The sequence below is a fragment of the Cynocephalus volans genome, chromosome Y, assembly GCF_027409185.1.
Source record: "Cynocephalus volans isolate mCynVol1 chromosome Y, mCynVol1.pri, whole genome shotgun sequence".
Lineage (NCBI taxonomy): Eukaryota > Metazoa > Chordata > Mammalia > Dermoptera > Cynocephalidae > Cynocephalus > Cynocephalus volans.
In genome coordinates this window covers 1,169,638-1,194,889 of record NC_084479.1, presented here as the reverse complement: position 1 = coordinate 1,194,889, position 25,252 = coordinate 1,169,638, and positions in this window count along the sequence as shown.

The window sequence follows — 25,252 nt, the reverse complement described above, 5'->3', positions numbered from 1 at the left end:
ATTATTGTTTCCCGCAGGAATAGGAAAAGTTATTTGTAGTCTGCTCTGATTGTTCACTCTTCAGCAGGCGAAGCCTTTATTTTCTTTCTCAGGTGTCCCTAGGGTCTTGGTGAGATAAAACATATTTTAAAAAAAAAATTTAAAGCAAGCCTGCTTAAGAGGAAGACTGCTCTGTGTTTCAATGTCTGGACTCCTTCGTGGGTGATGGCAGTGCTGAGTCATTGTCAGGGTCAGGGTTGCGGGGGCCTCTGTGCAACAGTGGCAGCCCTTGGGCTGGGTGCCTTTAGCATGAACTGAGGTGGGGGGTGTCCCAGGGCAGGTTTCAGAATCAGTTAAGTGAGGACTGCTCGCAGCAGCTCCGTCTTCCCTTCGCTGCCTCTGCCTTGAGTTTCTACTGATGAGCAGGAACGTGCAGGGGCAGGTGGCCAGATACAGCGCAAGAGGTTACAGTTGAATTTCAGATATGCAGTGCATGATGTTTGAGTGTAAATAGCTCCCAAATATTGCTTTGGGGCATTCTTAGAACGAGCGGCAAGCCTAGCATCTGACATTTCACTGTGTCTTGGGACGTGTGTGAAGCCGGAGCATTCACTGGAGATGTCATTCCTTATCTTTTTCTCCTCTCATACAGCATGCACTTTAGATGCGTGGTGGCCAGTGTGGAAGCCAGTGTGGAGCCACTGGTCCCAGGTGGTAGCTGGTGCTGCAGCCGCGGCTGGTCTCGATCGTTATGTGAGGTCCGTGAGTCACAACCAGGTTTCCAAGACTGTGTGGGGGGGAAAAATTGACAAATTTCTCATGGATCACTTTTAATATTCCCCATGTGTTGAAATGATCCTGTTTTGCATAATTGGGCTAAAACAACTTATGAAAATTAGCTTTACCTGTTTTTATTTTTCTAATATGGCTACTAAAAGTTTTAAAATTATATATGCTGCCTGTGTTATATTTCCGGTAGATAACGCAACTTTAGAGCAGGGATTGGTGAACTTTGTGTGTAAAGGGCCAGATCATAAGTATTTTAGGGTTTGTGGTAGATACGGCCCCTGTCTTCACTGTGCAACTCAGTTGCAGCACAGAAACCACCACCGACAATGTATAAACATGTGGGCATGGCTGAATGCCAGTCAAAGTTTATTTACAGAAACAAGGCCGGCCTTATTATGTTTGAGGACAGAGTTTGATGACTCCTGCTTTAGAAACTGTGTAGGTTTTTTATTCCTAATTTTTAAATGGCATATCTTTGTGTCTCTCCACCTTTCTTGGACAGAGCAAGAAAATATTTTTAAATGATCAGTTTGCCCTTTGCAAGATGATTCAACTACTAGATAGAAAAGAGTTGGCAGGATACTTATTTTTTTATTTTTTATTTTAAGGAGAAGAAAAAGCATGAGTCTGGTCGCTAGTGTGTGGGTCCTTACTTGTGTCAAAACCTCCTGGATCCCATGATCGGGATGTGTAGGTCGATTGTCATCCCTCACGAGGAGGCAAAGAGAATCCAGCGCACGCGTTTTGGCTGAGTCCCATAGCAAGCCGTGTCAGGGCACACTTACTGCCCACGCCATCTGAAAAATAGCAACACCATCTAACAGAGGGTAGAGAGAGGACACTAAGTAATGCGGTGTTGTGATCACCGGTAAAGCGAAAGGAATTTTTACAGGGAACTGTTGAAGTGGTAAATCCCTTTCCTCACCCAATTAAAGTGTTTTATCTACTGAGAGCAAGACATGATGTAATTTAGAAGAACTGATTTCTTTGTGATTGGAAAATGTCCTGAAATGTAAAAGCTGTTCCAGGTCACATTAGAAAACAGGATCAAATGACCAATGACAGGCACAGATATATTTGTGGGAGGTGGGTTGGGGACCTTAGACACATCAGCCCGTGATTTGTATGTGAGTGAGGTGCTTATGTTTCTTTTACTGCTGAGGGATGCTTAGAAGTCCTTCAGGAATAAGATGATCGTAAATGAAACTGAAATCCCAGAAAATTCCTAAATTGAAGTTTGATTTATTAACTGCTTCTTGCTCTAAGTGTTGAAAGAAACTGGAAACAATTTGTGTCCCTTCAGTTTGCAGCCTGTGAATCCTGCCCAAGTGTCAATGTTTACGTTGCATTTAGATATTTATTGTTATCTTTCCTTTTGGTGCCAGTGTGGAAACTTAAAATTGATTTAATTGCGTAAGTAGCTGGGAAATCTGTGGGATTAGTTTAGGGCTGGTGATGGAGTGTGCGCTTCAGATGTGCAAGTTTACAACCCTGGAGGGTTGCTCCGAATGGCATGCTTACTTGAGTGCAGATTTGGGGACATCTCTTCTCTTTTTTGCTCTTCATTAATTTGTTGAAAGTCTAGATATTCTATTAGAAAAAAAGTATGTAAACTTTAGTGCATACTTAATGTGTGATAGGCATAATCTCAGAACTTTACATATATTATATTATTTCATCCTCAGAATTGCCCATTGAAAGACATTGGTCAGTGGGTACAGGTTACAGTTAGATGGTAGGAAGTTCTGGTGATCGACTGTGCTGTGTGGTGACGATAGTTAACAATAATGTATTGTATATTTCAAAATAGCTGCAAAGGAGAAATTTAAATGTTCTCACCGCAAAGAAATGATAAGTGTTTGAGATGATAGATATGCTGATCACCTGATTCAATCATTCTACAATGTTGTATTAGTCTGTTTCTGTTGCTTATAACAAAATACCTGGAACTGGGTAATTTATAAAGAAACAATATTTATTGTTTATGGTTTTGGAGGCTGGGAGGCCCAAAGTCCAAGGAACACGTCTGGTGAAGGCTTAGTTGGTGGTAACTCTACAGCAATGCAGGGTGTCACATGGTGAAATGGCAGAACATGGGAGAGAGCTAACCTGCTCACTCCATCTCCTTTTAAAGCCATCAGAACCACGCCCCTGACCACCATTATTAATCCATTTACCAGGGCGTGGTCCTCACAATCTAATTGCCTCTTCAAGGCCCCATCTTTCAATTACCATAATAGGATTTCAATCCCTCAACAGTTACAGTGGGGATTAAGCTTCAATACATGGACTTTGGGAGATACAGTTCAATACATGGCAAATGTATACATGTATCGAAACATCATATTGTATCCCATAAATTGATGCGATTATTATTTGTCATTTAGAAATAAAATAAAACTATAAAAATTACTCTTTGAATAGTGTTAAAACAAAATTCTGAGTAATGTAAAAAATGTAGAATCCTTAGTAATATAAATTAATACATAAATAAAAAGTTTAAAAATAGATTTCATTTCATTCTCTAAACTATGTATCATTAAAATGTAAGTGATATACATGGAAGCACAAATTATCATTCTGATACTTTCCAAATATTAGTCTAAGGCTTTCTAAACCATTTGTTGCCGTTTGGAAATTATTGGTGGGAAATGGTGGTAAGCTCTTCTAGGGACTCCCCCATTAAAATGGTAGTCACAAGCATCCTAGCATTTTATGTATCAGCCTCCTGGTGACTGAGTGTGCTGCCTGCCCCTGTCACTAGAGGCACACCTGGCAGATCTCAGTGCTCCCTACCTGGCCTTGTCTGACAGCTTGTGTCTCAGCCTCGCCCAAATGCTACCTCCCAGGCAGCCTGCCCCAGACCTGCCCCACGCTCCGCCAGTGTGGGACTGTCCTGAGCAACAGGGGGCTACCGCACCTGCCTAGACACCTGTGTCCATTCGGTAGCTGCCCGGGGATTTCTGTATCAGCACAAAATGTCCTGTCATAGCCTTTGTAAAAAACCAGAGGTCCAGTTAAGAACTTCGCACCACATTTGGCTGTGCTTTGATATTTCCTTTACTTTAATACACTCTGCCTGCCTTTAATTTTCTTGTAGGGCATTGACTTTTTTTGAAGCATCCAGGCAAGTTGTCTTCTTTCATGTCCCATGGTCTGTGTTTGCTTGACTGTTTCCTCATGGTTCAATTCAGGCTGGACATTTTTGGCACGAATACTGTGTAGGTGATGTGGGATCCTTTCATTGTGTTATGTGAGGGGGTCTAGTGGTCAAGCTGCCCTTGTATTGCTTTTGTTGGTTTGGCTTGTTGGTTATGGTTGTGCCCACTGGACCTGACCATTGAGCAGGTGCCTTCTTTCCTGTGTAATGAGTGAATACATTGGAGGTGATATTTTGAGACTGTGCAATTATCTGTTCACATCCACTCACAATCTTTTCCTGATTAAAGTGTCCCATTGGTGGTTACAGAATGGTGGGTTACTAATGCTCTCATTTCTTCTACAAGTTCTTAGTTGAAATCCTTCCATGAAGAGGAGCTTTACTTCTACCTCCTAACTTTTGAGTATCATCAACTTTTTATATGTTATACTCAGTTACCATCATTGTTCTTTTTTTTTTTTTTTTTTTTTTTAAAGATGACCGGTAAGGGGATCCCAACCCCCGGCTTGGCGCTGTCAGCACCACGCCCAGCCAGTGAGCCAACCGGCCATCCCTACACGGGATCTGAACCCGAGGCCTTGGTGCCATCAGCACCGCACTCTCCCGAGTGAGCCACGGGCTGGCCCATCATTGTTCTTTCTGATGCTCAAATTGTCCCCAGATTGGCCATTGGGAGTCCCTTTGGCTACCATCTCTTTTAAAAGGCAGATTTTTTCCCTCCTTGAAACTCCTACACGTGTCACGGTAAAAGACAACATGTGGATTTGATGTTTTTGTTGTTACTGTGTTTTACCCAATCTCCTGTTGTGGCTAGCACATACACTATTTAATTTGCCCAAGGTTCACATCTCGGGCACTGTTGGCATTGAATGGCATTACTATGCTGGGTGACCTTGCCTGCCTTGGACCAAATGGAAATTGTATTTTCATAAAACATTGTGGTTTACCTTGAGTCAAGAGTCAAGTCTGGTGAAAATTTTATGACAGCAGAAATTTACTGACCATCAAAGGAGTTATCACATCAGTACGCAAGATAAAACCCCAATGTTTAGTGGTGTGATTTGGGAAGAACAGCATTTTTCAAAAAGCCGTAGTAACATAGAATTTCATTTTAAATTTGATCTGTGTGTGTGTGCACGTGCACGTGCATGCATGTGTGCTGTGTGGTTCATTAGTGGATGGTGTGTGTGCCTCTGTGTGTGAGTGTTTCTCTGTGTATGTCCTTGTGCGTCTCTGTGTTTATGCGGCTGTACACATGTGCAATGCTCCTTTTTTAGATGGCACATTAGCCTGTGTGTGTGTGCTTTGCTCCATGTAGATGGCATGTGGGGTGTGTGTGTGTGTGTGCACGTGCATGGTTTGCTCTATTGTAGATGGTGTGTGTGCCTGTGTGTGTGTGTTGCTCCATTGTAAGGTACTCGAGCTTATGAGAAGCTATTTGTTTTAGTCCATTCGGGCTGCTGTAACAAAATACCATAAACTGGTGGCTTATATACAGTAATAGTTTATTTCTCACAGTTCTGGGGCTGGAAGTCCAATATCAACGTGTGGCAGATTCTGTCTGGTGAAGGCCTGTTTCTGGTTCATAGATGGCACCTTCTCTCTGTGTCCTCACATGGTGGAAGGGGTGAGGGAGCTCTCTGGGGTCTCTTTTATAAAGGCACTGTATTAGTTAGGGTTCTCCAGGGAGACAGAATCAATAGGATGTGTTATAATTGTATGAGAGGGATTTATTAGGGGAGTTAGCTTGTGTGACTATGAAGAAAAGTCCCACGATAGGCCGTTTGTAAACTGGATGCCGGTCGCGTGGCTCAGTCCAAGTCCAAAGGCCTCAAAACCAGGGAAGCTGATGGTGTCCTTGGTGTAAGTCCTGGAACGCAAAGCTGAAGAGTCTTGAGCTCTGATGTCCATGGACAGGAGAGAAGAGTGTATCCTGGCTCCAGCAGATAGAGAGCGTCACCTCTTTACTCTGTCTTTTGTCCTCTCCGGACCCCCAGTGGATTGTATGGTTCCCACCCACATTGAGGGTGGGTCTTTCCCACCCAGGCCACTCAGACTCTCACACTAATCTCTGCTGGAAACACCCTCATGGAAACACCTAAAAAGATAGCTTTACCAGGTTTCTCAGCGTTCCTTCCTCTAACCAAGTTGACACCTAGAATTCACCTTCACAGGTGCTAATCCCATTCTTGAGGGCTCCACTCTCATGGTCTCACCACCTCCCAAAGGCCCCACCTCTTAATATCATTGCCTTGTGGGTTGGATTTCAACCTACGAATTTCTGGGGGACACAATCATTCAGATCATAGCACTGTTTGACTTCTGGATGATGATAATTTACTTTAAAAATTTCACCCTTCCCTATATTGCCTTCGTACACGAGGTCACTGGAGATGATTGCCATCAATTTATATTGAAAATGTTCTTTCTTTACTGTTATTTGAAGGATGATTCTATCTTATATTTGCACATCCTTGGTGCAACACAGAGACACCCCCCACTCCTGATATAGACACTTCACAAGCTGAGCCTGAACTTAATGAAATGATTTAAAATAGCTTCCACAAGACAAAAACCTCGTGTCTACGCTCATGCTTAGAACTGGAGTAAAACAGATCTGGGAAGAATTACTAAGCGCTGCTTGTGTGGTTCGCAATATAGTCTTCCCTACGTCTGAGACTGGGTGGTGGAGGGAGTTGCAGGTTGAATAACATATTGTGGAAATGTGGCCTTGTGTGTGCTTTGTGATGATGGTAGCTGCGTAATGCAGTGCATGGTGTGAGTTCTGCTGTCAATGCGAAAGTTTCTGAAACAGCTAAGCTTTTCCCTTAGCTTGCTTGTTAATCAGGCTCAAAAGGCACTAGAACCTTTTGCTAAGTTAGTAACTTATCAGGGAGAATAATTACTGTGTGTAAAAATAGCAAGAGAAAAGAAAAGTAGGTCAAATAGTTAGAATATGTTTTGCAGTTGCTGGCCAGTTAGCTCAGTTGGTTAAAGCGGAGCCTTCTAACACCAAGCTTTATGGGTTCGGATCCCTGTGCTGGCCAGTCGCCAAAAATAAATTAAAATAGTTAGACACGGAAGTTGAAACTCAAAAGAGGTGAAATAACTCGTCTGATAAGCATGAGTTGTCATTGGGAGCTGCATTATAAAAAAAAAAAAAGGTTTTGCACTATGGTATGTGAAATCTTCTTCTTTCCAAAGGTCCTTGATGGTATCTTTTCCTGGACTCCTCCTGTATTCATGAGGAGAGGCTTTGTCACAGTGCAGGGACAGCCACCTCCCTGCCGTAAAACTACATTTGCGTCTTGCTCATGCTGTGTGTCACTAAGTTGGCCCTGGGGACTCTGCTAATTGTAGTCACTGGGACTGAGGTGGATGGACATGGGGGAAAGTGACAACCACAATCTAGCTCATAAAGCCCCTCACCGAAATGTCACATGTCTCAGCTTCCACTGGACAAACAAGTCACACGGCCACACCTGAGTTCAGCTGCACAAGGATGTTTAATTCTTCTTCAGGGAGGGTCCTTGGATATTGGTGAGCAAATCCTACAGGCTGCCATGCCGGTTCCTAGGATTCAGTACAGCAAAGTTCTTTAAATCCGTACACAGTCTTGATGGCAGCACTCCGATTCAATCCGGATCCGTAATGTACTGTAGTTAAGGTGTGCTGAGCAGCTAGACACAACTTGCTCTAAACCATGAAGTCACCTTCGAGTCTTTGCTCTTTGTCTCCCTGTGAGTGACCAGATAGGTGGGATTCCTTGAAAATATCACAGTCCCTAGGTTCTAGACATTTCATACCTGATTTGTTATGAGTTTTCCCAAAGAAAGAAAAAGGGAAAAGGCGAATTAAATTTTTAAATCTATGGAAGTAAGAGATTCTCATTGGTAAGATTTAGAAAATACAGAAAAGAATAAATAAGAGAATAAAAATACTTATCATACCATTACTTTGAGGAGGAGAATTTTAGTTCAGGGGAGATACACGCACAGCATAGATGTCACTGAATCAAGAGTCATCTCATTTTAAAAGAGAATGTGCGTTTCTTTTTGGTACTAAAAATGTTGTGCCTTTGCCCCCGGCTGTTTAGAATCGTTGGCATACAAATGTGCTGTTCTGTTCCTTTCTGTGTAGGCCTGTTTTGAGTATAAGTGACAAATACCCAATTCCAAATTACACTGTCAAAAAGAGCATTGGCTCCAGTCAGTGGGGACAGGTGCAGCTGGCTTTGGAGCAGGTGGAGACAGGGACTTGAAGGCCACCAGTTCTCGTGGAGATGCTCGCCCCGGCGTCTCTGCTTCTCTTGTGAGGCCTGCTTTGTTCTCTCACTTGAGCTGTTCCTGCAGAGCAGTGGCTATGGCGATGAGCATGTCTCAGGTGTAGGTGTTCAGCTGTCCCTACAAGGAAGGGCTCTGTCAGACACAACAGACCTGGCTTGATCCCAAAACCCACCCGCAGCCGAATGATTGGAATGGGGGAGGTGCGCTCAAAAAGGGGTGCTCGTCTCAGGAGAAAGGAGGGGTACAGGGCATGCTTCTTACCATTTTGCCTTAAAAAAAGAGTTTTTCACTTATTCAAGAGCTACTTTGAGTGAGTGAGTAAAAACACGCACTGTCTTTCCTCTGCTCTCAGAGCACAACAAGCAACACAGAAGACTGACTTCTGTGACCACATGTGTGGGGGTTTCTCCGCACTGGCAAGCAAGACAGCAGCTCTTCAGCAGACGCCAGCGGGGTGTCCTCCAATTCGATTCCCACACCATCTACCTGGAGACAGTGTTGGATCCCACAGGTTGAGGGCTCAGTCCTCAGGACTGCCCCCCACTTCAGATGCCAGTCACAAGCCCAGGCCTCTGAAACTTCTGACCAACCAGCTGTAAATTGGGGTTCCCATAACTCCCTCCTTGGGTTCAATTAGTTTGCCTGAGCAGCTCACAGAACTCGGGGAAACTTGTACTTCCATTTACCGGTTTATTACAAAGGATATTACGGAGGATGCAGATTAAGAGACGCACAGGGCAAGGTATGGGTCTTCCATGCCTTCCCTGGGCACCACCCTCCAGGGACCTCCGTATGTTTGGATATCCGGAAACTCTCTGAGCCCAGTCCTCTTGGGTTTTTATGGAAGTTTCATTGCACAAGCATGACTGAGGCATGCACAGCTGTGTGGAAATGTGATTGGACAAAAAGGGTGTGATCCAACACTGACAGCCTGGGTGGCGAAACCCGGAGAGGCCTGTTCATTGAGATTCTTCTTGACCTGTCTGTGTCACTTTCCTTCCTCCCAGGCATAGGGTGGGGTCCCTCCTGAAATGGGGGTAATTTCCTGCCTCGGGGAGAAAAAGGAGCAGGTGAAAGGAGGACAGGAGAAGGTCAGAGAGTAGCATGAGCCAGGAACCGTGGATGAAAAGCAATGTATAAATATCATCGTGCTGCAATATGAATACATTCTGGCTGCTGGCTTTCAGATAATGTACAGAAAGGTGAGGTCTATCTCCTGGGGCACCTCCAGAGTCCTCCCTGAGGTACCCACTCCTGGTGGGTGTGTATCCTTTTCAAACTTTTCTGTGCATTCCCTTGTATGAGTATCTGTGGACATGAACACTGCAGAAATGACTAGGTATGTGTTGGGGGCAAGTGATGAACTGGGTATGCACTTTTCAGGACTGCTGTCACCAATTACCAAAAGCTGGTAGCTTAAAGCAACAGAAACTTGTTGTCTGGCAGTTTTGGAGGCCAGAAGTCCAAAATCATGCTGTGGGCAGGGCTGACTCTAGGGAGGAAACTACCCTGTCTCTCCTGGCTTCTGGCGTTTGCTGGCAATCGTCGGTGTTCCTTGGCTTGTAGGCGCATCACTCCAGTCACCTTTTGTGGCCCTTTACCAATTTCTTGCTACCCACCTTCCCCTTTCCCACCTCTGGTGCTCTCAGTTCTATTCTCTTTTTGAAAGTTCAATGAATTATGATTTTCTCTCTTTTTCTTTCCTTCCTTCCTTCCTTCTTTTGCTCCCACTTATGAGTGAGAATGTGGTATTTTTCTTTCTGTGCCTGGCTTATTTCACTTAACGTAATTTTTTCTAAGTTCATCCATGTTGCTGTGAATGACAGAATTTCATTCTTTTTATGGCAGAGTAATTCCATTGTGTATGTATACCACATTTTCCTTATCCAGTCATCTGTCGATGGACATTTGGGTTGGTTCCAACTCTTGGCTATTGTAAATAGAGCTGTGATGAACATGGGAGTGCAGGTGTCCCTTTGATATGATGATTTTCATTCCTTTGGGTATACACCCAGCTGTGGGATTGCTGGGTCATATGAAGGTTCTATCTGTAGTTGTTTGAGGAACCTCCGTACTGTTTTTCATAATGGTTGCGCTAATTTACATTCTCACCAACAGTGTAAGAGGGTTTCTCTTTCTTCACATCCTCAGCAGCATTTGTTATTCTCAGTCTTTTTGATAATGGCCAGACTAACTGGGGTGAGATGTTATCTCAGTGTGGTTTTGATTTGCATTTCTCTCATGCTTAGTGATGTTGTGCATTTTTTCATGTCTGTTGGCCATTTGTATACCTTCCTTTGAGAAATGCCTATTCAGTTCCTTTGCCCATTTTTGAATCAGGTTACTTGTGTTTTTTTTTTTTTTACTGTTGAGTTGTTTGAGGTTTTTGTATATTCTGGATTTTAATCCCTTGTCAGATGCATAGTTTGCAAATATTTTCTCCCATTCCGTAGGTTGTCTTTTCACTCTGTTAATTGTTTCTTTTGCTGTGCTGAAGCTTTTTAGTTTGATATAATTCCATTTGCTTATTTTTTCCTTTTGTTGACTGTGCTTTCAAATCATACTCATAAAGTTTTTGCCCAGTCCTACTTCCTGAACTGTTTCCCCTGTGTTTTCTTTTAGGACTTTTATAGTTTCAGTTATTGTATTTAAGTCTTTAATCCATTTTGAGTTGATTTTGGTAGATGGCGAGAGGTATAGGTCTAGTTTTATTCTTCTACAATGGATGCCCAGTGTTCCCAGCACCACTTATTGAAGAGGCAGTCCTTTCTCTTATGTATGTTCTTGTTGCCTTTGTCAAAGATCAGTTGGTTGTAAGTATGTGGGTTGATTTCTGGGTTCTTTATTCTGTTCCATTGATCTGAGTATCTGTTTTTATGCCAGTCACATGCTGTTTTGGTTACTATAGCTTTGTAGCATAATTTGAAGTCAGGTAGTGCAATGCCTCTGCCTTATTTTTTTGCTTAGGATTGTTTTGGCTATTTGGGGTCTTCTGTTGTTCTATATGAATGTTAGGACTGTTTCTTCTATTTCTGTAAAGAATGTCATTGGTATTTTGATGGGGATTGCCCTGAATCTTTAGATTGCTTTGGGTAGTATGGACATTTTCACAGTGTTAATTCTTCCATTCCTAGAGCATGGAATATCTTCCCACCTTTACGTGTCCTCTTTGTTTTCTTTCAGCAGTGATTTGTAGTTCTTGTTGTGGAGATATTTCACCTTGTTAGGAGCTATTTTTTATTTATCATTCGTGTCCAGTGCACAGCATTGGGGATTTTTATGTCTGGTTGTATGAAATGACTCAATGGAAAAAGTGACTTTGTTTTTAACTTAAGTTTATCTTCATGGTTTGGTTATTTCAACAATATCACAATTTTGTCTTCAAAACGTTTGGATGGTTACTAAGACCAGGATTATTATTCAAGCTAACTCTGATGATATGTTTTAGCTTAATTGTATTCCTAACCCCTCTTAGTAATATTAACCTCACGTTATTTAGCAAAAACAAAACAAAACAAACATACAAGAACAATTGAGCAAAACCAAAAATGATCTTTTATTGGCATTTTTTTAAGAAAGGAAATTCTGTACTCTTGTCCTTGGCAGCACAAGATGTAGGAGGGGGAAAGGAGTGATGTGCGCCAGTTTTTTGTGTGTGTGACTCTTGTATTTTGTTAGTAATATTGATTCAAAGGGAAATATTACTTCCATGTTTAACATCATCTCTTACAAATTAAATTGGCTTGGAGTTGCTCAAATATTTAGAGAGACTCTGTGATAACACACATTTAAAAAAAAATATTTGTGTATACATGTGTTTTCCCAATTGGACTCTCAGCTATTTCAGGGCAGCTTGTGTCTTATTTGTGTTTCTGGAGCCATGCCTTGCGTGGCTTCTACTCCTAAATATACATCCTCAGAAGACTTGCTGTTTGTCTGTAGGAAGAGACTTTTTCATGGAAAATTCTGGCTGGTCTGCACATTAGCTGCCTTTGATTTAAAAGTCTGTTTCTTCTACTGAAAGATGAGGTGAGCACTTTGGTTCTTTATCTGCTCTACATCTTTAAAAATCCAGATGCTAGAGGCTGACTTTGCTTCTTGTATAAAACCTGCATTTCCACACGCACAGTAAGTCTGCCAACATCAAACCTGGATGTTTGAATGCCATTTGATGAATGCTGATTTTGAACTCTCCTGCTTTTATTTTTTCTTTCTTGAGAGTGTTCACTTTCTGGTTCCCAGTAGTTTGATTTCTCCTTCAATTTTGGCGGCCTCCCAGCCTGAGAGGTACATTGTTCATGCCATTATTTGGAGAAGGGGAAGACACGATTGGATACTTTTCATAATCTGTGTCCAATGAGATTGCTCTGCCATAAAAAAAAACCAAAAAAGAAAAACAATAAAGAACCAGAAATGCAAGGTGATGAGTCTTGAATGACATCCATCTAAAAACAAACAAGCAAACAAAACTCAGTTCTGGAGCGTTGATGTGAACACAGCCCCCTGCAGATGCCTTTGCCAAAAGCAGGGGTGGGGGTGGAGTGGGGGGGTGGTACTCAACTTCTGGTGAATTTTTCAAGTGGGTCAATAAAAAATCTTCAAAAGCCAGGTTAAAAATTCCTTATTTAACTTTTTGTAAATCTTCTCACTCATCCTTTGTGTATCAACCATCTGCAGATCCCTCTTACGAGCAGGAGAGTGCCTCTGCTTTGTTGATAAAATTTCACATTAGGTTAAGTTGAAGGACCACGGACCTTCCCCTCTTTCCTGTTTATTTATTGAGGAATACTTAGCTATAGTAAAATTCATTCCTTTTAAGTTCAGGGGTCCTCCTGGTACCTAGAGCTCACGGGTCCCATTCAGCTCATTTGCCTTTTTAACACACTTTTAAAAATAACATAACCATTCTCAGCATTTACATAACGTCTATGGCTGCCTTCATGCTGCAACAGCAGACCTGAGTCGTTGCAACAGTCTTGGCCTGCAAAGTCAACAAGATTTACTATCTATCCCTTTGCACGAAGTCTATAGACTTTGCTGTGAATTTTGACCAATTTAAAGTCATGTCATTGATACCACAATCAAGACATAAAGTATGTCCATTGCCCTGAAAAATTCAGGGAGCTACTGTTAGTCGTAAGAAATGATTTTAGAAAAGTAAAATTTTGCTCTATACTTAACATTGACTTTATGTTTTTGAAATCTGAAATCATTATGTATACACCGTATATTGGATGTTTGCAGTTTGAGATTTCCCACTCCTCTGCTGGACAGAACCCCGATTTCCCATTGGGGACTCCATCCCTCCACCATGTTTGTATCTGACATGTGGATGGCTGAGTCCCAGCCATAGCCACTTTGGTTCTTACTGGTCCCTGATGGTCCCATTGATGCCTCCAGGGACTGGCACGTGCACACGGCCAGTGGTATGTGGTGGCTCCTGGGAAAGGGAAGCTCTGTTCATTCCTGAGTGCTGCCAGGAAAGATGCTTTTCTCTGTTGGTCCTGAGTGATGAAGCAGCCTGAAGGCTCACACTGTCGGGACCTGGAGAAAGACACCATGTGACATGAAACTCAGGAGGACGGGGCACAGCTGAGACGCTGGTCATGTTGATGTGCTGAGCCCTGGTTCAAGTCCCGCCTGTCAATGTTCGCCTTCCTGCCGGCCTCTCTGCTACAGGCTCCAGCGCATCTCCTGGGTGTGTAAGTTGGTTAGAGTAGAGGTTTCTGTTACTTGTAACTGAGTGAGTCCTGATCGATGCCCATTATGTAACATGCAGAGAATTACAAAGTCACCTGATCCGTTTATGCTGTTGTTGAGGACTTTATAATGTGACTTAGCTTTCTGGGAACAGAATTTGCCTTGTAATTTTTAAGTCTGTTAATCAAATTCTTACTCATGCTTTTCTTCACCTAATATTTATTGGGCACCTGCAGTGTGGCAGGAGACCCCATGGTGACCAAAACGGACAACCTTTGCTGTGAGGAGGAGCACATTCCAGTGGGTGTACATCCAAAACCACCAACAAATTTGTTGGTCAGATCTTGGTAAACAATGCCCCTGTCTGATCAGTCATCCATGCTTTCAACTTGGGGATCATCTAAGTTCTCTCTTTCCTTGACCTTCCTGTCCCCTATCCTATTCTTCCCCTATGTCCTCCTAGAGGAAGTTTAAGAAAATGGCTCTGGAACAATTCCAGCGGCAGGCAGGGAACAGGGTGGGTTGATGGCCAACATATTGTCTTTGAGATACTTGTGGCCCGTTCAAAATCCAGAGCTTGGAGGAAGGTCCAGGTGAGAGCTGCAGACTGGATGTAACCGGTGGAGGGCGCGGTTGGGATGCTCAGGTGCAGTGAGCGCTGTGCCAGAGAAGAGGACCAGGGTGGTTGTTGGCGAATGCCAACCTCCCAGGCATGAGGCGAGAAGGGTCCCAAGGAGACCTAGAACAAAATGCCAGTGACAGAGGAGAAAGCTGGAGCAGGGACACTGAAGGGGAGCACTGAGACAGTCTCAAGAAAGAAGGAAGTGCCCTCAAGGACAAACACCATGGAAGGACCAAGAAGACCCAGTTCTGAAACTTGACCTTTGGATTTAACAGCTCTGGGGAGGTTGCTGCTGGCAGAGTCGATGGCTGATGGGGAACGCCAGGCTCAGAGCTGTGGCCTGAGTGTAGGGACAGACAGGTGTGGGGGGTGTGGGCTGTACCATGTGAAAGGGGGCTTGACTCCTAGTCACTGTTGACCTGCTGGTCCATCTTTGTGTGTGTGCACAGTACACACAGCGTACACACACATACACACACACACAGCGCACACACACACACACACACACACACACAGCTCTTTATTTTAATGTTACCACCTAGAGAAGAGCCCGAGTCAGGACTGAGCAATGGAATGCTCTGTAGTGTGCAATTTGGGACAAGAGTCTGGTAACACCGGTGGTGGTGCACTATTATACCAGGAAGCTCAGAGATGTCAAGGAACCCAGTGTGTGCACATGGGCTTGGATGAGGAGCAGCATCTGGAAGGTTCCGTGAGGTCCTTGCGTGTGCAGGGCCGGCTTCATTTCACACAGGGGCCCCTCCCTGTCCGCGCTGAGGTCAGGCATTTCCTTGCCCACGGGGCAGTTAGCTGGCTGGGAGGCCTCCCTTCTGCACCTCCCCGAGCTGTTCTCTGCCTTGTCCCTTTAGCGCTCCTGGGCCCTTCTGTCTCTCCTGCTCCCGGTTGTGGCCCCCAGGCCCTTCCCCGATGCTGGCAAGGGTCCAGCACCAGGATTCAAACAAGGCCCACGTAGCCCGGGTTTCACTCATCACGAGCTGTAAATCAAGCTAGCACCTGGTAAAGAAAACCTATTCTGTGCAGCTCCCCTCCGGGCTGTTCTGGAGAGCCAGGCTCGGCCGGAGCATCCTGCACCTCCCTGGCTGGATTGCGTCCTCCTGTGTCCCCCTCATGTGCTGTGCCTACCCCGGCCTGGCAGAGCAGCTCCGTCAGGTACTCCTGCCCCCCACCAAGAGTCCCCGCTTGCCCACCCCTCAGGCCGTGCAGTATATGGCCCACCTTTACCAGACAGAGCTGGGGACCAGGGGCCCCGGAGCCAGTGCGGGCCACTTAGACAAGATCAAGGACCCAGGCAGACGTGGAGGCGACGTGGAGCAGTGGTGAGGGCTTCTGGAGGCATGTCCCCTTGGCCTTGGGGATCCTTCCACTGGGGGCAGGGACAGGGCAGGCTCCAGGGGATTTGTGGGGGACCAGAAGACCCGGGCAGAGTCCCTCTTCCTTCAGGGTGAAGACAGGGATACTTGTGGCAATAGCAAATGTCCAAGGTAGATAAATAGACAGAGGGAGAGAGAGACAGAGGAGAGAGAGAGACAAGCAGATGCAAGGAGGGAGAGAAAGGGTGAATTTTGCTTTTAGTGCACTCCTTAGAACTGAGATGACAGTAGATTATTGAAAATTCTTTAATTCAAGTGTCTATTAACTGAGCAAAGAATGTTGTGCTGGCAAGTGGCAAGTCCTGGGTCTGGGTAGCACGTGGCACTGCAAACAGCTTTAGCGGGTTCCTGGATTTCGTGGACTCTTCATATCCGTGCGGAGCAGGCTGGCTCCGTGCAAGTCGGGGGAGACTCTTCCTAAGGAGCACACGTGCCGCTCCGCTTAATTTAGGACCAGTCCACGTGTTCATGTTTCTCTTGTCCTCTGTTCTCCTAGTTTATGAGCCAGAGAATAAACCTACTAAGTAGTCAGCTGTCATTTTGGAAACTCATGAAGATAGAATTTACCATGAATTTTCCAATTCTTGATCTAGTACATGATAACAACTTTCATGCTTTTCACCACATTTTGAGTTTTTTTTTTCTTCTTTTCTTGATTATTTCCGATGCCTTTGCCCTATGCTGCGGCCTGGCTGTAGTGGAGTGAAACTGTTTTGCTTGTGTGGGATTGTGGGAGTGAGTTCCATCAAGTGAAGGATACGGTACAGCCACAGCTGTGCGGATGGAAAATTCCAGAGTCTTTTTAGTTGCGGTGTTTTCCATTTTTATGTGTGCAAGGAAATGTGTGCTTAACTGACCTCAGCTTTATGAAAATTCACAGAAAGTATGAGATAATACCTGTCTTTGCCATTGAAGCTAGTTTAAGCAATAGCAGAAAAGAGTTTATGAAACGGATTTTGTGACCAATACTGTGCCAAGAGGTTTAAAAATAGGAGTGTTTATATCTTGAAAGGTACAATAAGACATGTGCGTGAAGTAATTTGAGGGTTTTTTTCTCTTAATGGAGAGAAAATGAAAGATCTCTGCAGAACATTTTCATGGTTCATGGAAATGGTGAATTTTGAGCTGTAATTTAGAGGCTAGATAGCACTTTCTTAAAAAAAAGTATTGAGAAATAAATACAGAAAACTATATGTATGTATTGTAAGTGTACAGCTTGTTGACATTTTACAACTGAACACGCCCTCCTAACTAGCGCCAAGACCAAGAAAATAACACTTGCAGCACCCTGGAGACCCCTTCTGTCCCCTTCTATTACTACCCACCTCCACCCCCACCTGTCTGAGCAGCATGAACTCATTGTACCCATTTTTGTACTTTCTGTGCATCGAATCATGCTGTGTCCAGCTGCTTTTGCTCGTCACATGTTTGTGAGACACATCACTGTTGTTATAGGAGCTGTGGATCGTTGGTTCCCCTGCTGTAGTATCCATTCCGTTGTCGTGGGGATTTGGGGTGTTTCTGGTTTTAGGGTACTTTGAAGAGTGCTGCTAGGAGTATCCAACTGCATGTCTCAATGGGTGATCGTAGGTACCCATTTCTGATGGGTGTACACCCGGCGGTGGGAGGGCTCAGTTTTGGTAGATGTCTGCAGAGGGTGTCACCAAGTGGTTATACCAGTTCACACCCCCACCAGCAGGGGGCGAGGTTCCAGTTGCTCTGCAGCCTGGTCATGGACAGAGTTTGGTGGGGGTAGAGTCAGGGAGCCCCGCAGAGAGCTAGCAAAGGGCATGTGAGCAAAACGTTAGTGTTCTCAGCCTGCCTTCAGTCATTACTCCAGTCACTTGAGTCCAGCCAACCATCTGTGGGAAATTGTTCTGGAGCAGCTCTGTCCTATACGATCGTTTCTAGCCACGTGTGGCTATTTAAATTTAAATGAACTAGAATCAGTATAGTAATTAATAATAAATTAATAATCAGCCACAATTAAATTATTTTTAAAATTCAGTTCTCAGCCAGCCTAGCCACATTTCAAGTGCTGGATAAGCAGTGTAGCCAGTGGCGGCCACATAAGACGGCAGGGAACATTCCCGTCATTGCGGAACGTTAGTGGGCCACAGTGGGGAGATGACAGAGTGCTGCTGAGAGGGGGCAGAGCATATGAAAAGTGTGCGTGTGACATTGCATCCTGTGTTTGAGGCGACTGTAAAAATGATCAGTCTTCCATCAAAGCTGCATGGCTATGGCAACGTTTTGTGTCCCTCGAGTTTCTTATTTCAGTCATGCCTGATAGATGCTTTCTGCATTTTGTTTCCCTCACACATTATTATTATTTTTTCCCTGGCTGTGAAATAACATCTGGGTGGTTAGGCATTTCCCACAAAGTGAACAGCCATTGCAACGTCATCCACATGGTGATGTACCATTCCCGTGCAAACACACGACTTGTCCGGAAACACGCTGTCTTTACCCGGTGCTGGTGGCGGCCCTCTGTGGCTGGAGGTGGGACACGGTCACAGGTAGGCCGGGTAGGCCGGCTGCTGCTGTAGGAGGGCCTGCTGCTCCAAACCTGCAGTCTACCTGGAGTGGGAAGCGAAAGGACTTGTGGAGGGTTGAACAAGACACTTCTGGTTAGGAAAATATTCGTATTTTTGCATAGCCTGGGGATTTTTGCATGTTGGTAAAAAGTCACACATCCTGCTCTTTTCTGAATAAAACAAACCTCTTCTGGGGAGCTCAGATCAGTAAAAATCATGACTCCAACAGAATCCCCTCTTCCTTCTTAGATATGAAACTCATTCCTTTCTGGGTCAGTGTAAAATGAGAACAAAGTGCCTGTGGCAGACTGGTTTGTCATATGTATTCGGTCACTCATGTATTCATCCAGAAATACTTATCCAGGGCTTATGACTTACTGAGCACTAAACTTCATGCTAGGGATGCAGTGGTGACCCAAACTGGTCTATCCCCTGTTCCCACGGCCCTTATGATCTAGTAGGGGAGACTCTTGTGTCAAGAATGCAAGAATTACTATAAATAGGTGCAGAAAAAGGTGATATAATTGACAAAGACTGAACTGACTGATAGGGAAATGTAAGTTGAAAAGGTAAAAATATTTTTATTTTTGACTTTCAAGAAGTCCTAGAAAACTTAGAGTTATCAAATGGAAGGGCTTTGAGTCCAGACCCCTGGATTTAATTCCTAGTGTATTTCTCATCAAGTGCTGCATAATGAATCACCCCCTTGTAGGTTAAAACAACAAACATTTGTTATCATCTAGTTTTGGGGGGTAGGAATTTGGGAGCAAATTAGCTGGGTGCGTTCTGACTCAGGGTCATTCATGAGATTTGCAGTTAAGATGTCAGCCGTGGACGAAGTCATCTAATAAAGTCTTGACTGGGGTGGGAGGATCTGCTTTGAAGATGAGTTGCCCACATGGCTTTTGGTAGGAGGCATCTGGTAGAAAGCCTCATTCTCACCAAGCGGACCTGTATTAGTCTGTTTTGTGTTGCTTATAACAAAATACACAGAACTGAGTAATTATAAAGAAAAACAAAATTTATTGCTTATAGTTTCTGAGGCTGGGAAGTCCAAAGTCCATCTGGTGGTGGTGACAGCAACCCAGGGGTTTCATATTGCAAGGTGATGGAAGCAGAGAGAGCAGAGAGAGAAAGACAGACTCCCCTCTTCTTTTAAAGCCCTCAGAACCACACCCCCGACCACCATTTTTAATCCATTCACTACTGCACAGTCCTGCAATCCAATCACCTCTTCAAGACTCCACCTTTCAGTTACCATAATAGGATTTCCCACCCTATTAACAGTCACAGTGGGGGCTAAGTTGCTAATACATAAAATGTGGGGGCTACAATTCAAGCTTCAATGAGTTTTGGGGGGACATAATTCAATCCACTACAGGACCTGTCCAGTAGGTGCTTGAGCATCCTCACGGTATGGATGCTGGCTTCCCCCAGAGCAAGTGACCCAAGATAGAGCAAGGTGGAAGACGCAGTGCCACCTATAACTTCATGCTGGAAGTCACATGCCTTCTTTTCACCCTCTTCTATTTGTTGGAATCAAGTCACTAGATACGGCCCACACTCAAGGGGAGAGGACTTGGGCTCTACTATTGAAGGAGAAATATCAAAGAATTTATGGACATATTTAAAAATTGTTGCACCGTGGCTCGTTTTTCTCTAGCTGTGGGATTGAGGGCAAGTTTGTGCATTTCCCTACAAATTTTAGTTTTCTCCTGTGGGAAAGAGTTTAGTGACACCCATGTCACAAGGCTGCTAGGACAGGATGAAGTGAGATACCGTAAGGGAAGAAAGCTTTGCAAATCTTAAAGAGTATTTAGAGGCTAGTAGTTTAGAAAAGAGCAAGAAACATGGAAGCTCACACTTGCAGGCTTCCCAGTTACTCAGTCTGAGACATTCGTGGAGCGTTGATCGTTTCCAGGATGATTCAGGTGTGATGTGGGCTGCTGAGGGCTTTCTCCACTTTATTCTCTTCTTTTGGAACTCCAGTTTGACATAAGTTGGAGTTTCTCAATACTCCTTTGCTTAAACCAATTTTAAACTTTTTGTTTCCCTGTCCTGGGAAGATTCCTTGATTCAGTCTTAGAATCACCATTTCTTTTCTTGGCTGTGTTCAGTGTAGAGTAGATTCCGTCTTTCGCCTTTTACATTTCAGTGACTTTTTAAATCCCCAAGATGCCTAATGTATTTTCCCTGCCTACCTGCTATTTTTTTGTACTCTCAGCATTTGTTTCAGTTCATAGATGTTGCTAATCTCCACACATGAGAGGCTTACAAATGAAAAGAGTTGAGTCGACACATATGCACAGAACAGGGATGTTAAAAATACCCAAATGACTGGTGACAAACGAAGCAATGACTTCTGTTAATGAAGAGCAAACATTCATGCATTAACGTTACACATACTCAATGTGTTGTTCAGTGTTGTGAGGGCTGTCCCTTAGCCCCATTTCTTCTAGTTCCTTCCCGTGTCTTTAGTGTGGATGCTAGTAGCAGGCAGTGATGCTCTGAGTCCTGGCTGGGATGTGCAGAACGAACGCACCAGTTGTTTTCTCTGCCATCTGCTTTCTGCACGTCTGCGTTGCTCTAGCTCTTTTAGTCTGTAAGCTCCTAATGTGCAGAGATCAGCAACATCTATGATTCGGGCATTAGTGCATGTCTCCTTTTCTGCTAGCCTCTGGCTGGCCATCGGTGGGTGTCCCTAATTCCACCATTGTGGCTCTGTTTTAACAAGCATGCTCACTTGCTCATTTCTGGACAGTTGCTAAGTCTGTCGGAACATTGGCCATTTTGATCTTTCTTTTTTCCCACAATTAGACTCATTTCCCCCCCTTTTTCCCAAAGGTTGATGTCAAAAAGGGTGAGAAAAGTCCCTGACAGGTGTCTACTACGACTTTCTTGGCTGACTCAGGCAACTTTCATGAATGGAGTGAAGGTAGGCAATTCAGGCCACTTGTTTAAGCTTTAGATTAATCATTTAAATGAGATACTGCCTCAGTGCCTTAGAAAGACTCTTTCAGCTTTAACTGTGTTTAATGATTCCTATTTCAATTTTTGGACATTGCATTAGATATCTTGGGGAAAAAAAAAAGGTCAATAAACTGCCATCGTGCTGCATTATAGTTAAATATTATCCAGTGGTGATTTCTCAGTAAATTTTACCAAGTATGTAAACCTGAAAGGGCATTTCTATCAGTATCATCATCATTTTATCTAAGGTGCTTTACCTGGCAAGCAGTTACAGGATTGACCTACTTTATGGTTAGAAGTATTGATCTCATGCAGACACCATCATCCATGTGGCATTTTGATAATCTGACAATTCCTCAGCAATCAATGACCTTAATTCCTTACATTTATTTTAATTATTTTCCCTGCAGGGTGAGTTTTTATAATACTTCCTAGTAATGAATTATTGAGTCCCTATCACAAATGGAATTGAACCTACTGGTTACCCTCCTATACGTGTGTGTGTGTGTGTGTGTGTGTGTGTGTGTTTCCAGCAATCAGCTTGCCATTAGCAAAGTGTTGTGGATTGAATGCCCCCCAACTCATCGAACCTTAAATTGCATCCCCCCAAGTTCCAGGTATTGGAAACACGGCTCCCACTGTGACTATAGGGACGGTGGGAAATCTTATTACGGTAATTGAAAGGTGGGGCCTTGGAGAGGTGATTAGATTGACGGCCCATGCTGTAGTGAATGGATTAATAATGGTGGTCAGGGGCATGGCTCTGAGGGATTTAAAAGGAGAGCACCTGAGAGTCTCTCTCTCTGCTCTGCCATTTTCTGCCATGTGAGACCCCTGCGTTGCTATAAGCCACCACCAAAATATTCCCTCCCAGATGTGTTCCCCGGACTTTGGACTTCCAAGCCTCTGAAACTGTAAGCAATAAGTTTTGGTTTTTTTTGCAAATTACCCAGTTGCAGATATTTCGTTATAAGCAACAGAAATGGACTAATACAGAAAGTAAGCTCACTTTCTAATGTAAAAATTGCTGTTTTTTTCCTAATTACACATTGGCTATCAATTTCCATAGACTGACCTGTGTTTTAGAAGCTGATTCTGATTTTGAATGGACCATTGTTGTGTCTCTCATCTTAACACCAATCAAAAACATGTACAATGTAATATGTAATGCTAGAACATACAGGCCTGGAACGACAATGAAATATGTCTCAATATTGTTGACCTCACACCAATCCATCAGTCAATCCTAATCCTTGACTATAATCATTTCCTTAGAAGGTACTCTGTTTTTGGAATCTCCTGTAGTGATTGAATTAAACAAGTACTTTGTTTTTCAATTACAGCCTTGTAAATTAGGGAAAACCCCATTTCAATGTATTTCTTTATACATTAATAGTACGTAGCAGCATCGCCGCCATTTTTGTTCGGTTTCTGGAATGTCTGAGGCACTTGTAGAAGGTATAAAACCCCTGAACAGGGGACTCCCAGATTTCTTGGGATAGCTCACACTCTGTTCAGTCCCGTGGGATGGATGATAAAATAGCTTATTTTAAGGCCACTGAGAACAGATGCCTTTTGGTGGCTGATTTTTTTTTTTTAAGCTAAAAATGACCATGGATATGGAGTAAGTTAAGGATGTAGGCTTTGGTATCAGACTTACCAGTTCAAACTCGTATCACGTCTCATACTAGCTGTATGAACTGGGCAGAATTTCGTCCTCTCTTTGAGCCTCAGTTCCTTTTTGTGAAAAAGGGGACAACGGTCCTAATCCCAGTAGTTATGGGGGATTATATGAGTAGTACTAGTTGAATAGCTGAATGCTTACAACAACTCTCTGGTCATAGCAAGTGCCCAATAAATAGTTTAAAAAAAAAAAAGGCACACAAAAGAGCCAATCTGTGCCATGTTTCTTTTCCCTTGATGCAAAGAATGAAAAATAAAATTTAGAATTACGGGCCGAGCCCGTGGCGCACTCGGGAGAGTGCGGCGCTGGGAGTGCGGCGCTGGGAGCGCGGCGACGCTCCCGCCGCGGGTTCGGATCCTATATGGGAATGGCCGGTGCACTCACTGGCTGAGTGCAGGTCACGAAAAAAAAGAAAAAAAAAAAAAAAAAATTTAGAATTACAAGAAAGGAGGGGGATCATGGACTACATTTCCTTCATTATTTTTACAGGTTGAGGGTGGCCTTTGGGAAGAGAAGGTGGTGTTGTGGATGGAGAAACGTCTGGCTGAAGAAAGGACTATTAAATAGACATTTTATGTTTTGGATAATTACCCAGAATACAGAAGGCAGTTTTCCATGCTTGAGAAACTCCCTGCTACGGTGGGAGAATCTTCTTAATTTTTGTTTTAAATTTTATTGTGCACGACAGGCTGTGTTCTCTTTAGAGGCCTTCTGAATATTGGATTTGCTCATAGAATTTCATGAACTGAGTTATTCCACTTACCTGTGAGCTCTCATACATTTGATTCTATGGATACATTTTGGTACATTTGGCTAAAAGAGACTTTGGCTAACATGATAAGAATTCCATCTTGTTATATAGGTATAGTCAGACAAGAAACATGCAGCAGACCAAGTGTTTGGTTTGTAGGACTCTTTATACTGCGAGAAATAATTTGTTTCTTAAAAACAGAGTGTTTGGCATATCCAGTATAAGCTTACTCATAATGTAGCTTTTAATAATGAATCTATTACATGCGTAAAGAAAAAACTTGAGTTTAATCTTTCTTCAATGCAAATATTTGATAGAACACTTAAAATTTTATTTCAATATTTTCCCTCAACTCTATTACGTTATTAAGCTTTCTTTTGTAGAAAAAATGAAATCATGTTCTGCACTGTCTCAATTTGATTCCTATTATTTGTCAATTGCATGATATATCACATAATTTCATAACTCACATGGTTGTGGGCAATCATATCTGGACAGTTCTGGAAAACTCTGGAGAGGCATACAGACTATCTCTGCTCCCTTTGTCAGAAGATAACCAGAAAAAGGAACTTTATAGAAGGAGGTACATTGGCTCTAAGAAGAAAAACTTAATTGATGTATAAAAATATCCATATTCAATTTTTGGATACTTTAAAGATTGTCGGTAAAAAATTGTTTCATGTGATCTGCTGAATAATTTGCTGGAAGGGCTGAGAGCCTGACAAACTGATCTATTTGTGCACCTGATACGTCCTCCTGAGAATCAGCTTCAGAGTTTGGGGGTGGCTCTAGGATGTGAAGCGTAGCCTGATGTCTCATTAAATTCACTCTTGGGACAAGAGCCGTGGGTTCTTTGTATAGTAGAAAACAGAAACAGGCTGGAGAAAAAGGCCACCAGAGAAACATGCTAACCCATGGGAAGCAACGCTCAGATTCGGGAATCCCTTTGTCTCTTTGACTATGGGTTGTTAATGGTTGCTTTATATAAACAAATTTCAATAATTGTGCTATCCCTTTGGCTTAACAGAACCTAGCACAAATATGTCTTTGCAGGTTTTCTGTTTTCTTGTTTCTTTTGCTTGGTTTTCTCCTTCAGTGAGACTGGCTTTCCTGAGAAGCCAAATTTGAAAAATGGAATGGCAGGCTTGCTTTCTACCTCTAAGTTTTCATTGTAAAAAATGTACCAAAACAAACAAACAAGCACACAAACAAAAAACTTCCCAACTTTAACACTGTAATAAGAAAGAGATAGGGGACTGCAATAAAGTTGGCATAATTCTTTAAAAAGGTTTAGAATAATTTAGTAATAATTTGTCTTTAAGGTATCCAAAATAAGATGTACAGGTGAGAAAATATATTTTTGAAATTAGATTTTTTGATGGA